The sequence below is a fragment of the Chrysochloris asiatica genome, unplaced genomic scaffold, assembly GCF_000296735.1.
Source record: "Chrysochloris asiatica unplaced genomic scaffold, ChrAsi1.0 scaffold00571, whole genome shotgun sequence".
Lineage (NCBI taxonomy): Eukaryota > Metazoa > Chordata > Mammalia > Afrosoricida > Chrysochloridae > Chrysochloris > Chrysochloris asiatica.
In genome coordinates, this window is record NW_006409089.1 from 74,781 (window position 1) to 81,787 (window position 7,007).

Sequence of the window (7,007 nt, forward strand, 5' to 3'; positions counted from 1 at the left end):
TGTCCATGTACTGAGAGCTAGCTACATGGCAGACTAGTCCAACATGTCCATATACAGAATTCTAGTTCTATGTCAGATGAGTCCAACATGTCTTTATACTGTAGTTAGCTACATGGCAGATGAGTGCAACATGTGTGTATTTAGAGGGCTAGCTACAAGGCAGATGAGTCCATCATGATTAAACTCAGAGAGTGTTCACACTCAGAGAGGGCTAGCTATAAGGCAGATGAGTCCTACTTGTCCATATGCATAGAGCTAGCTACATGGCAGACAAGAACAATAAATTCATATATAGAGAGCTACCTACATGGCAGATCAGTCCAACATATCCATGCATAGAGAGCTACCTACATGGCAGATCAGTCCAACGTATCCATGCACAGAGAGCTAGCTACATGGCAGATGAGTCCAAAATGTCCATATACAGAGAGCTAACTACATGGCGAGTAGTGCAACATTTCCATATACAGAGTTCTAGCTACATGGCAGATGAGTCCAACATGTGTATACATAGAGGAATAGCTACAAGGCTGATGAGTCCAACATGTCCATGTACAGAGAGCTAGCTACATGGCAGACAAGTCCAATATGTTCATATATAGAGAGTTACATCCATATTAGAAGATCAGTCCAACATATCCATGCACAGAGTGATAATTATATGGCAGATGAGTCCAAAATGTCCATATACACAGAGCTAACTACATGGAAGAGTACTGCAACATTTCCATATACAAGTTCTAGCTCCTTGGCAGATTAGTCCAACATGTCCATATATTGAGAGTTAACTACATGCCAGAAGAGTCCAACTTGTGTATATATAGAGGAATAGCTACAAGACAGATGAGTTCAACATGTTCATGCAGAGAGAGCTGACTGCATGGCTGATGAGTCCAACATTTCCATATACAGAGAGCTAGCTACATAGCAGACAAGTCCAATATGTTCTTATACAGAGAGATCCCTACATGGCAGATCAGTACAACATAAGCGTGCATAGAGAACTAGCTACATGGCAGACGAGTCCAAAATGTCCATATAAAGAAAGCTAGCTACATGGCAGAATAGTGCAACATTTCCAAATACAAATTTATAGCTACCTGGCCGATGCGTCCAATGTGTCCATATACTGAGAGCTAGCCACATGACAGACTAATCCAACATATCTATATAAAGAGTTCTAGATACATGGCTGATGAGTCCAACATGTGAATATACAGAGTAGTAGCTACATGGCAGATGAGTCCAACATGTCCATATACTGAAAGTTTGCTACAAAATGCATATGAGTCCAACATGTGTATATATAGATGACTATCTACAAAGCAGATTAGTCCAATATGACCATAATGAGAGAGCTATCTACATGGAAGTGTAGTGCAACATTTCCACATAGAGAGTTCTAGCTACATCGCAGATGAGTCCAGCATGTCCATATACTGATAGCTAGCTACATGGCAGAGTAGTGCAACATGTCCATATACTGAGGGTTAACAACATGGCATATGAGTCCAACATGTGAATATTTAGTGTGCTAGCTACAAGGCAGATGAATCCAACATGTTTAAACAGAGAGAGCTGGCTACACGGCTGATGAGTCCAACATGCCCATATACAGAGAGCTAGCTACATGGCAGACAAGTCCAATATGTTCATATACAGAGAACTACCTACATGGCCAATCAGTCCAAGCTATCCATGCACAGTGAGCTACCTTCATGGCAGACGAGTCCAAAATGTCCATATATGATAGGTAGCTACATGACAGAGTAGTCCAACATATCCATATACAGAGTATTAGCTACATGCAGATGAGTCCAACATGTTTATATTTAGAGGGTTAGCTTCAAGGCAGATGAGTCCAACATGCTCATATACAGATAGCTGGCTACATGGCTGATTAGTTCAATATGTCCATATACAGAGAGCTAGCTACATTGCAGAGAAGTCCAAAATGTCCATAAACAGAGAGCTATGTACATGGCAGTGTAGTACAACATATCCATATACAGATTTCTTGCTCTATGTCAGATGAGTCCAACTTGTCCATATACTGGGAGCTAGTTTCATGGCAGAGTAGTCCAACATGTCCATAGACAGAGTACTAGCTACATGGCAGATGAGTTCAACATGTGTCTATATAGAGGACTAGCTACAAGGCAGATGAGTCCCACATGTTCATGCAGAGCGAGCTGGCTGCATGGCTGATGAGTCCAACATGTCCATATACAGAGAGTTAGCTATATGGCAGACAAGTCCAATATGTTCTTATACAGATAGCAACTTACAAGTCAGATCAGTCCAACATATTCATATACAGGGAGCTAGCTACATGGCATACAAGTAAAAAAATGTACATGTACAGACAGCTAGCTACAGGCCGAGTAGTGCAACATTTCCATATATAGAGTTCAAGCTACATGTCAGATGAGTCCAACATGTCCATATACTGAGAGTTATCTACATGGCAGATGAGTCAAACATGTGTATGTTTATAGGGCTCGATATAAGGTAGATGAGTCCAACATGTTCAAACAGAAAGAGCTGGCTTAATGTCTGATGAGTCAATTCCATGTACTGAGTGTTAGCTACATGGCAGGCAAGTCCAATATGTTCATATACAGAGAGCTACCTACATGGCAGATCAGTCCAACATATCCATGCACAGAGTGCTAGTTACAAGGAAGAGGAATCCATAATGTTCATATAGAGAGAGCTAGCTACGTGGCAGACAAGTCCAATATGTTTGTATACCGAGTGCTACCTACATGGCAGATCAGTCCAACATATCCATGCACAGAGAGATAGCCACATGGCAGACGAGTCCACAATATCCATACACAGAGAGCTATCTACATGGCAGAGTAGTGCAACATTTCCATATACACTATTCTACCTACATGGCAGATGAGTCCAACGTGTCCATATACTGATAGCTAGCCATGTGGCAGAGTAATGTAACATGCCCATATAGAGAGTACTTGCTGCATGGTAGATGAGGCCAACATGTGTATATTTAGAGTAGTAGCTACAAGGCAGATGAGTCCAACATCTTCATACAGAGAGATCTGGCTATATGGCTGAGGAGTCCAACATGCCCATATACAGGGAGCTAGTTACCTGGCAGAAAAGTCCGTTATATTCATATACAGATAGCTATCTACATAGCAGATCAGTCCAACATATCCATGCACAAAGAGCTAGCTACATGGCAAACAAGTCCAAAATGTCCATATATGGAAAGCTACCTACATGGCAGAGTAGTGCATAATTTCCATATGCAGAGTTCTAGCTTCATGGCAGATGAGTCCAATACGTCCATATACTGAGAGATAGCGACATGGCAGAATAGAACCATGTGTACAAATACAGAGTACTAGCTACATGGCAGATGAATCCAACATGTTCATATCCTGAGAGATAGCTTCATGGCAGAGGAGTCCAACTTGTGTATATATAGAGGACTAGCAAATAGGCTTATGAGTCCAACAAGTTCATACAGAGACAGCTGCCTACATGGCTAATGAGTCCAACATGTCCATATACAGCCAGCTAGCTACATGGCAGAAAAGATTAATATGTTCATATACAGAGAGCTACCAAAATGCAGATCAGTACAACATATCAATGTACAAAGAGATAACTACATTGCAGACAAATTCAAAATTACCATATACAGAGTACTAGCTACATGGCAGATGAGTTCAACTTGTCCATATGCTGAAAGTTAGCTACATGGCAGATGAGTCCAACATGTGTATATATAGAGGGCTAACGACAAGGCAGATGAGTGCAACATGTTCATACACAGAGAGCTGTCTACATGACTGATTAGTTAAACATGTGCATATACGGAGAGCTAGCTACATGGCACACAAGTCCAATAAGTTAATATACAGAGAGCTGCCTACATGGCAGATCAGTCCAACATTTCCATGAACAGTGAGCAAGCTACATGGCAGACAAGTCCAAAATATCGATATATTGAGAATTAGCTACATGGCAGATGAGTGCAACATGTGTATATATAGAGGACAAGCTACAAAGCAGATGAGTCCCACATGTTCATACAGACAGAGCTGGCAACATGGTTGATGTGTATAACATGTCCATATGCAGAGAGCTACCTACATGGCAGATCAGTCCAACATATGCATGCACAGACTGCAAGCTTCAAGAAAGATGATTCCAAAATGTCCATATACAGCGAGCAAACTACATGGCAGAGTAGTGCAATATTTCCATATACGGAGTTGTACCTACATAGAAGATGAGTCTAACGTGTTGATATACTGAGAGCTAAATACATGGCAGAATAATACAACATGTCCATATACAGAGTACTGTCTTCATATAAAATAAGTCCAACATATCCATACACTAAAACTTACCTACATGGCACATGAATCCAACAGTTGTATATATAGAGGACTAGCTAACAGGCAGATGAGTCCTAAATATTCACACAGAGAGAGCTGGCTACATGCCTGAGGAGTCCATCATGTCCATATACTAAGAGCTACCTTCATGGCAGAGAAGTCCAACATATCCATGACCAGAGAGCTAGCTACATGGCTGACGAGTCCAAAATGTCCATATAAACAGAGCTAGCTGCATGGCAGATGATTCCAACATGTCCATATACTGAGAGCTAGCTACATGACAGAGTAGTCCAACATGTCCATATACAGAGTACTAGCTACATGGCAAATGAGTCCAACATGTCCATATACTGAGAGATAGCTACATGCCAGATGAGTCCAACATTTGTATATTTAGAGGGCTAGTTAGAAGGCAGATGAGTCCAATATGTTCATACACAGAGAGCTTTCTACATGTCTGATGATTCCAACATGTCGATATACTGATAGCTAGCTACATGGCAGACAAGTCCAATATGATCATGTACAGAGAGCTACCTTCAGAGAAAATCAGTCCAACATATGAATGCACAGAGAGCTAGATACGTGGCAGATGAGTCCAAAATGTCCATATACAGAGAGCTAGATTCAGGGCACAGTCAGTGCAACATTTCCATCTACAGATTTCTAGGTACATGACCGGTGAGTCCAATGTGTCCATATACTGAGAGCTAGCTACATGGCAGAGTAGTCCAACATATCCATATACAGTGTACTAGATACATGGCAGATGAGTCCAACATGTCCATATACAGTGAGCTAGCTCCATGGCAGAGTAGTGCAACATTTCCATCTACAGAGTTCTAGCTATATGCCAGATGAGTGCAAAATGTCCACATACTGAGAGCTAGATACATGGCAGAGTAGTCCAAATTGTCCATATACAGAGAGCTACCTACATGGCAGATATGTCCAATATGTTCATATACAGAGACTTCCCTACATGGCAGAGTAGTCCAACATATCCATGCACAGAAATCTATATACATGGCAGAGTAGTCCAACATGCTCATATACAGAGTACTAGCTACATGGCAGATGAGTCCAAATGTCCATATACTGAGAGTTAGCAAAATGGCAGATGAGTCCAACATGTGTATATTTAGCGTGCAAGCTACAAGACAGATGAGTACAACATATTCATACAGAGAGAACTCTCTACACAGCTTATGATTCATTCATGTCCATATACACAGAGCTAGGTACATGGCAAGCAAATCGAATATGGTCATATACAGAGAGCTACCTACATAGCAGATCAGTTCAACATATGCATACACAAAGAACTAACTTCAAGACAGACGAGTCAAAAATGTCCATATAGAGTGCTAGCTACATGGCAGAGTAGTGCAACATTTCCATATACAGAGTTCTACCTACATGGCTGATGAGTCAAACGTGTCCATATACAGAGAACTATCTACATGGCAGACTAATCCAACATGTCCATATATAGAGTACTAGCTACATGGCATATGATTCCAATATGTCCATATACTGAGACTTAGCTACATGGCAGATGAGTTTAACATGTGTATATTTAGAGGGTTAACTACAAGGCAGATGAGTCCAAAATGTTCATTCACAGAGACCTGGCTACATGGATTTACAAGTCCAACATGTAGATATACTGAGAGCTAGCTTCATGGCAGACGTGTCCAATGTGTTCATATACAGTGATCTATCTACACGGCAGATCATTCCAACATACGCATGCACAGAGAGCTAGATACAGGGCCGAGTAGTCCAACATGTTCACATAAAGTGTACTAACTACATGGCCGATGAGTCAAACATGACCATATAGTGAGAGTTAGCAACATGGCAGATGAATCCAACATGTGTATATATAGAGTGCTAGCTACAAGACAGATGAGTCCAACATGTTCATACCGAGAGAGATGTCTGATGATTCCAACATGTCCATATACTGAGAGCTAGCTACATGGCAGATAAGTCTAATATGTTCATATACAGAGAGATACCTACATGGCAGATCAGTCCAACATATCCATGCACAGAGATCAAGCTACATGGCACCCGATTCCAAAATGTCCATATACAGAGAGCTAGCTACATGGGAGAGTAGTGCAACATTTCCTTATACAGGGTTTTAACTACATGGCAGATGAATTCAACATGTCTGTGTACAGAGAGCCGGCTACATGGCAGAGTAGTCCAACATATCCATATAAAGAGTACTGACTACATGGCAGATGAGTCCAACATGTCCATATACTGAGAATTAAATACAAAATGCATATGATTCCAACATGTGTATTTTTAGAGGGCTTGCTATAAGGCAGATGAGTCCAATGTGTTCATACAGTGAGAGCTGACTACATGACTGATAGTCAAACATGCCTATATACATAGAGCTACCTACATGGCAAACAATTCCAGTATATTCAAATACAGAGAGCTACCTACATGGCAGATCAGCCCAACATATCCATGCACAGAGAGCTAGCTACATGACAGATGAGAACAAAATGTTCATTTACAGAAGGATAGCTTCATGGCTGAATATACAGAAGTCTAGCTACTTGGCAGATGAGTCCAACATGTTCATACACAGAGGGCTCG